Source organism: Rissa tridactyla, chromosome 18 (genome assembly GCF_028500815.1).
Source record: "Rissa tridactyla isolate bRisTri1 chromosome 18, bRisTri1.patW.cur.20221130, whole genome shotgun sequence".
Classification (NCBI taxonomy): Eukaryota; Metazoa; Chordata; class Aves; order Charadriiformes; family Laridae; genus Rissa; species Rissa tridactyla.
In genome coordinates this window covers 2,070,949-2,078,857 of record NC_071483.1, presented here as the reverse complement: position 1 = coordinate 2,078,857, position 7,909 = coordinate 2,070,949, and the positions used below count along the sequence as shown (strand labels likewise).

General features: G+C 60.8%; 1 protein-coding gene across 1 annotated transcript in view; it reads left to right on the top strand.

Moving 5' to 3' along the window:
• Positions 1-223: 223 nt before the first annotated feature.
• COL8A2 (collagen type VIII alpha 2 chain) overlaps positions 224-7,909 on the top strand; it is a 30,796-nt gene continuing 23,110 nt past the window's right edge. The window contains exon 1 of the mRNA XM_054223773.1: positions 224-296. The gene's annotated coding sequence lies outside the window, so the exon portion shown is untranslated. The remainder of the gene's footprint in view (positions 297-7,909) is intronic.

Sequence of the window (7,909 nt, the reverse complement as noted above, 5' to 3'; positions counted from 1 at the left end):
AAAAAGAAAAAAAAAAAAAAAGAAAAAGGAAAAAAAAGAGGGAAAAGGAAGAAATCGCAGCAGCTCAGCCCAGCCCAGCCCGGCCCGGCCCGGCCCGGCAGCGCTGCCCACTCCGCTCCGCATCCCCCCGCACCTCCCGGCTGGGCTCCGCTCCGCACCGCCCCGCGGGCCTCCGCTCCGCCCCGCACCGGCCCGCTCCGCCCCGCGGCGGGGGTGCCCGGCCCGGCCCGGCCCGGCCCGGCCCCTCTCGCCCGCTCCCCGCCAGCCCCTGCCCGCCCCAGCCGCGCTCCGCAGAGGTAAGGGCTCCGCCGCTCCCGGGCTCCGCCGCTCCCGGGCTCCCTCCCCGCTCCCCCGGCTCCATCCCCGCTCCCGGGCTCCATCCCCGCTGCCCCCCGCTCACCTGGGTCCCCCGCGAGTCGCGCCGGGCGCGGACGGGAGAAAATCGCTTGAATTTCTCAGTCACGAGTCCCTGTAATTCTGATTACTTTTCCCCATGCAGAGGGGAATATTGCAGGGGCGCTTCCAAACGGCTCTTTCCAGGCGAGCTCCTCGCCTGCATGCTTTTCTTTATTTCTTTTTCCCTTTCCTCATCCCTTCTTTTTCCCCTGACCCACTTTAATCGGGTGCTGTTCCCAATGAATCATAGCCAGAGGCTTCACCGTGTTCGGGACCCAGGCAGAGCAAGCCATACCCGAATGTTGCGACCTTTCTGTCTGCTGTTACAAAATATGTTTCTGAGAACAAAAGTGTTTTGGGGAAAGTGCCGTGACCTTTGGGGTGGCCGCTGCTGGCACGTGGGCACGGCTCGATGCCCTGGCCCCGTCGGGAGGTTGTCCCCTCCCGCAGCTGCAAACATCTGTGCCCGACGGTTCCCGGGTACCTGCAGGATCGGGGCAGGTCGCCGCGGCTCCTTCCACAAACACCTTGGGAAATACAAGGTGCTTATTTTATTTGGGTTTTTTTTTTAAGACCGTTGCTGTTAATTGGCTCCTGATCTACCAGGTTCCCTGGCTTTGAACATTCCCAATAAGCCACGGAAGATCCCCCCTGTACGGTAGCCCCAGGCGAGGCAATAACCTACCGGAGATATTTTCTCATCTATGGGCAGCTTTGCTATAAGGAACATGTTTAATAAATCATAAGGCCGGTGAATTCCTGGGATTTTTATTGCTTCTGTAAAAATGCAGTTTTGATCCGTCTGTGAGGGACACTGGGAAACAAAGCTGCTCCTTTCAGAGCCGGATCTGACGAATTTAGGACACCGAGCTGGCGGCGGGGCTGGCGGCTGCGAGCCCCCGCGGGCAGGGGCAGCACCATGGTGGGCAGTGGGAGATGGGGGCTCCCGGGGCCGTCCCTGGCCGCGCTTGGCATTTCTGCCTCTGCTCTTTGAGGGACTGAACACAACCCGGGTGCCTGGAGCCCCGTCCTGGCTTCCCTCGCCCTGCCGGGGCTGCAGACGCGACCGCGTGCACTGCGCCGAAGCAGCGATGCCAGGGCAAACATCACAGCTGGAAACCCAGCCAGGCTGCGCCAGGCTTCCAGTTGCGTTTTTCCTCCTCGCCCTATTGCCCAAGGGGAAAAGAAGCAGCAAAAACCAAACTGCTAAAGAAAACCGGGAGAGATTCTTGCAGGAAGAATCGCCCGCTTCCCATCAGCCAGGTCTGACCCGATCCCCCGCCCCCGACAGCGGGGCAGTGGATTGCCCTGGCGTGTTTGGGCAGAGGAATGGGAGTAAAGCGATTTCCTTTATTTGCTTGTTCCAAGCTGAAAAGTGGGGTTTAGGGGTGGGAGCTGAGCCGAAACGTGAAAGGCACAGGGAGACGTGAACCCGGGCGCTGTCAGGAGCTCATCGGGATTTCGGAAAACACGAGAGCCGTGGCCAGGGGCGTTGGTTACGGGTGGCAGCGGGAGGTGGAGGGCGGCCAGCTCTGCCCCGGCTGCCTGGCTCGAACCGAAAGCCGTGTCTGCCCTTGGCCGCCGAGCTGCCCTGCAGAAGCAGCGGTTTGGTGATGGGGATTTGTCCCCGTCCCCGTCCCCTGCCATGCCTTTGTTTTAGGCTGCGCGGAGCCTGGCCGCAATAGCAGAGGCGGGGAAGGAGCTTTTCTTTGTACAGGGAAGCATTTAAATTCTTTACAGTGATTCATATATTCCATTCATATGAAACACAGTCCTGCGGAGTGTGAATGGGGACTGCTGGGGGATTTTTTTTAAGGCAATAAGCCCTAGAAGTGTCAAAAGTTATTCACACCTTGGTGAAATCAAGGATATTTCTGTCCGTGGCTCTTGGCAGGGCCTCAGCACAGCTCGCCTTGCGTCGGGTTTTTGGTTTCCCACTTGGATACAGTGCGGGGGGAGCGCGGGGGCAGCCCTCTCACTCCCGCTGCCCGGCGCTGTAAGCGTTTCTCGGTGTTTTCTCGGCCTCAGGAGGTGCTCGGCATGGGCTGTGCCCGGGGGTCGCAGGGCAGCCCCCAGCCCCACAGGAGTTCGGACCCCCGTGGGTCACACACCCAGAAAGCCCGCAGGGCTGGAAAGCGGCCGTGTCTCGGTGATGCTGTGGCTGGGTGAGATGCTGCCCCTCGCGTTTCACCTCTCGTGGGGCGGTCACCGAGGCTGTGACCACAGCTACAGGCTGTCCCCGCCGGGGCAGAGCCCGGCCCCGTCTGCCCCCCATCGTGGGGGCCGGGAGCCAGCCCAGCCGGGGGCCGGGCCGTGCCAGCATCCCGGCCTCGCAGGAGCTGCAGGAAAACCTCACGTGCCCAGCGCAAGCGTGTGCCCCTCCGTCGGCTGCTCCGGTGCAGCGCCAAGGAACCCCTTCCCCTCCTGGGCTTTTTGTGGGGTGTTCCCCAGGACAGCCGGGCTGGGACCTCAGCCGGGACCCTGGGGGCACTGACTTGCTTGGCGGGGGGGCTGCCAAGTCCCCGTTGGGGAGTGTTAGTCTGGGGGGAAGTCGAGTGGAGTGGCTGGGGACCGAGGGGCGCGGGGGCATTGCCCCGCTGCCGGGATGAGCCCCAGGTGCGGGGCCAGCACCCGCGGGGGGCTCTGGCCGTTCTGCGATGCTTTGAGCCGCTGTAAATCCTCTCCGAAGGAACCGGGAAGACAGTTTTATGGCTGCCGGGGAGGAAGATTAGCAGGGTGTTGTTTTCAGAGCTGATCCATCACGGGACGCAGGAGCTGCGTGGTGCATCGGAGCGCTTGGCTGCTGGCGGGCGGCGCAGCCTTTCCTGTGAAGGTTGAGATAAAAACGCCTGGTTTTAATGTTCTGTCTGCTCTTGGGATCTGTGATGTGAGTGACAAAACCGCCTCCGTGGGCCCCGGGTCCCACGCCCAAGTGGCAGCCAGGCTCCTCGTGAGCCAGGGAAACGGCAGATCGAGGGGATTTGGGCAACGGCACCTGCAAAAGGCATTAACCCCGGCGGGGAGGGCGTGCGGGGCTGGTCCCTTCCCGTCCTCACACACTCCCTCTGTCATTCTCTCCTATTTCAGCTTGTCCGCAGCCCGGGAAGGAGCAGAGTTTCCATTCCCCTGTGCTAGAGAAAATGTCTGTGACAATAAAACCTAATAGTTGAGGAGGGGGAGGGATAAAAAGACATCAAATTGCATTTGTCTTCCCCCAGTTCCTCCCTCCCAGTCCCTTCCCGGTGGGAGGGGGTGCAGGCCCTCGGCTCTGTTGGGCAGGCACTGGGCTCTGAGCAACGCCGCTTCCCCATGTGCTCAGTCACCACTAATTAGAGAGGCTAATTAACTGCCGTAACAAAGATGGAGGGGGGCATTGACTCATGCCCACTCTTTTTCATGCCCAGGGGTTCCCTGTGCTGGACATTTCGGGGAGAGGGGCTGGGCGCTGCTGGAAACCTGGCTGTGACCTGCAGCAATCCTGCGGGAGCAGAGCTCTCGGGGGGGGCAGGCGATGCCAGGGGTGATGCCCCACGCCACTGGCTCCCCCCGGCTCTCCCTTCCCGGTTAGGGCTCAGCCGCACGTCGCTTCCCCTGCGTGGAGACTTGGACGCCGGCACAGACATAATAAACCACTTTTCCTTTTCCCCTTTCACCGGAGCCGTTCCTGAGTCACATCCCTGGCCTCTTCCCCAGGGCTGGCTGCTCTGGCTGTGTAACCCTGCGCGTCGCCTGCGAACTTCAAAGCCTTGGGATGCGATGCGATCCGATCCCGCCGGGAAGGGCTCTCCCGGCTGGACGGTGGCGCACGAAGGAAACACCTGCACGGGGTCGGGGGTTTGCTCTGCAGAGCCTGGCTCAGCCGCGGCATCGCTTAGCTGCTCCCAAGCAGCTGCAGGAGCCGGACCCTTCTCCAGGGCCACCTTCTGCCCCGTACGCCCGTGTCCTGGCAGGAGCATCCCACCAGGGACCCCACGGCTCCCACTGGCTGATGCCTCCCTGCAGAGCTCCGGGGTGCTGAGGGTGGGAGGTGGGTGCTATCAAAAATGAGGTGGGTGCTATCAAAAATAAGGTGGGAGAAAAAAGGAGCCGAAGGCGGCGACGTGAGGGTTTCTGCTGTACCCGCAGCCCCTTCGCTGCAGAGAGCTGCTGTGGCCCCCAGCCCCGGTGTCAGCCGAGTTCATGGAGCAAAGCTGCAGATCACAGGCAGAAACTGCAGCCAAAATCTGCAGAGCAGCCGGGTCTCGTCTCCGAGACCTTCCCTGGGGCCGAGCCCGTCCCTCTGGCCCATCTGGAGATGGTTGTCCTCAGAGGCTCTTCCAGGCGCCGCTCTCCAGGACAGGGCTTGGCAAGAAGCAGCCAGGGAGGAAGACGATGGTCTCCGTGTCCACCTGCTGTGGATGCAGACAGGTGGGGGCGAGGGCTTTCCCAGCTTGGATATTTTGCACCAAAAAACCGAGTCCCTATTTCTTGCATGGCAGTGCAGCACTCCCAGCACAAGCTCTGCCTGCCCCGGGCAGGACGCGGCCCCAGGAATCCCCCAAAACCAGCAGAATTCTGCAAACCTGCTGCAAACCCCCGCGGCCCAGCAATGCCGGAGCCCTGGGACCTCGCAGCGCTGCCTGTGCCTGCCCTGCGGATCTCTCTGCCCGTCGCCGAGAGCCTCTTTATTGTTCTTGCCGAGGGTTTTGTTTCACTGCTGCCTTCCAAGTTCCCAGGGATCTAAATTCTAAAGCAGGGTCTTGTAAAGAGCCCTGTCCAGATGGATGAGATGATATTGCTGGTATCGGATGAGATCTATCCCCTGTCTTTATCTGCAGACAATGAGGCAGTGGGAGCAAACAAGGATACAGCCTTTCTTCGGAGGCACATTAGCCGAATGAGAGCCTTCTCTTTGTTTGGTACCAAAACCCAAGACCCCGCGGCCGGACCACCTCGTGTAGCTGCCCCGATCCCCGCAGCCACGCGAGGATTTACCCCTTTCGCTGCAAAATCCCCCGTGCCCGGGTTGCGGGCAGGGCAGGGCAGCTGGGTCCAGCCCGATGCGCTGGGAGGGGGTTTCTTGGGCAGAGACATAAACCTGACGCCCGCAGAAGATGGAAGGTGCCTTGGTTGTGCCCCATCTTTAAGCAGGAGCTGAGCCAAGGATGGGGGCTGTCCGGAGCAGCCGAGTCCGCTCTGTGCGCAGCCCTTGCAGCCATGCTTAAAGCCTGCGGCCAATTCACCTGCTTTCAGATTTCATTACAAGTCCTAAAATTCAGCCCAGGTTTGTTTTAAGAAGTTACCGGAGGCCGAGAGAGCCTGGGACTGATTTATGGCTTCCCATCAAAATCATGTGGTTTTACCACGAAACTTGGAAGCTCTGGGCTGCATTTTTTTCTTTGGAGATTTTGGCTTTGCTCCAGGCTCGGCTCCGAGGGGCGAGAGTGTGAATCCAGGGTGTGCATCGGGGCTGGAGCACTGGGGTGCTGCCGGTGAAATGGAGGAGATCGGGATCGCTGCATGGAGAATATTTAATGTCAAGACAACACAGCCATCTTTTTCAGGGAATCACCGATAAGGCGACGGGAGGCTTGGCACGGCGGGGAGCTGCAACGGCTCCTTTGCTTTCAGCGTGGCTTTAATTTCAACACTTGCCACTTATCGCCTTCGCATCCTGCTCGCTGTTCGGCGGCTCCGTGTCAGCAGCCGAGAGCCACGTCCCCCGCGGCTCCTGCGTGCCCGGGGCGGCTGCGCGGTCCCGCTGCTCGCCCTGCTGCCCCGCTCCCGGACCCACGGGGAGAGCCGCTGGTGCCCACCGGGGTTAAAGATGTGGGCTTTTGCCAGGGAAGCATATTTTCAGCCTCAAACATGCATTGTCAATGGCTGCAGAAAGGTATTTCTCAGCTGCTCCAGTGTCCTGTAAGCCAGCCAGCCAGCGGAGAGAAACAAGCCTACTTTTATTGCTATTTCTTCATATTTCCTGATATTGCCAGTCTGGCGCTCACAACCCACAGGCAGATCCCCGAAGGTCCTGGGTTTGGATTACAGCGGCGATACTTTTGTCTTTTCTTTGCCTTTAATTTCAGATACCTTGGGCCCCGGAGGGGTCAGGCTGATAAACCCAGCCGGGCGGGCAGAGACCGCAGCCCTGGGGTGGGCAGCCCAGGCATCGAGAGCAGACCACAAAGCGGGCGATGCGGGGCCGTGCCCAGGTGCCTTGGGGGCAGCTGGGGCTGGGGCGTCCCCCTGACCGCGGTGGCACGAGGGTCCCAGAGCCTGGCGACCACTTTGTGCCCACGGACCTCTGGGTCACGTTGGGAGTCGTGGCTGCCGGCTCGTGGCCTTGCGAACAGATGAAACTAATGCTTTACGTTACATAAAGAACAAGGTCAGGGCGGCTGCGAGTTGCTCCGGCCACGAGCGAGTGCCGCGTCCTGCCGAGCATCCCTGGCGCGGGGGCCGGCGGGACAGCAGAGAGTCGCTCCAGGGCTTGGGTGTCTTTGTGGTTTTAATTTAGTGGCTTTTTAAAGTAAAGATGAAAGGGAGAGCAGGGCAGCGTCGCATCAGTTCCCCTGCCTGCTGCCAAAGGAAGCTGGCGGGGCCGCCCCGAGCACCCGTGGCGCCGTGCCTGCTCCCGAACCTCCGCTCACTCCTTCCCGCCGCCCGCACAGAAACGTCTGCGCGGCAGCCGGACCGCGTCGGTGCCAAACACCGCACCGTGCTGTGCCGCGCCGGCTCACGTGGCACGGCGCCCGTGCGAGATGCTCAGGTGCCCGGCACCCCTCTGCCGGCCGATGGATGCTGCTCGGCACGTCCGCCGATGCTTTTTTTTCCATTATGCGTTCTCCCGTAGCAGTTTCTTAAAGACCACGTGTGATGTTATTGCCAAATGTAAACTACGAGCTAGGACGAGACCCCAGAGCTCCTCCGAGCAGTTATAAGCAGAGCCATACAATGAGTTTGTAATTATTTTATACCAAGCCCGGTATTTTCCTCCCCCCAGGGGAAGGCCAATGGAGCGAACAAGAGCAGGCCCGTGCCAAACCGTGCCCAGGCAGCGCTTTTATGAAATCTTGGGTTTGTAAGAATTAATTTCATTTAAAACATTCTTTTCGTTTTTTCATAAAGCACAGCAAATCTGCGGTACTTAGGGCAGGAATGCAGCGAGAGCGCTGCCGGGCAGGCAGCGAATTACCCGCGGCAGATGAGCCGTGACGGTGGGGTCGCCCCTGGTCCCGAGCTGGGCTGGCCTCGGCTCGCTGCCGGCTGGGAAGAAGGGAGATGCTGGAGCGACCATCTCGGATGCAGCCGTCTGCGGGACCCCGGCAGCCGTCTCCCACCCTGCGCTCCCGGGGGATGGGATGTGGGAGTTCAGGCGTGTTCATGCCCAAAGGGCAGGCGAATGCCAGCCTGGCCGTTTGCCAGCCCAGTGCCCGCATGCTGCGGGGGCCCAGCATCCCGGGCGGGTGGGACCAGGCGTCACAAATCCTGTTTGAGTCCCTGGGCTGGTGGCGGCTGGTCCAGGGATGAAAGC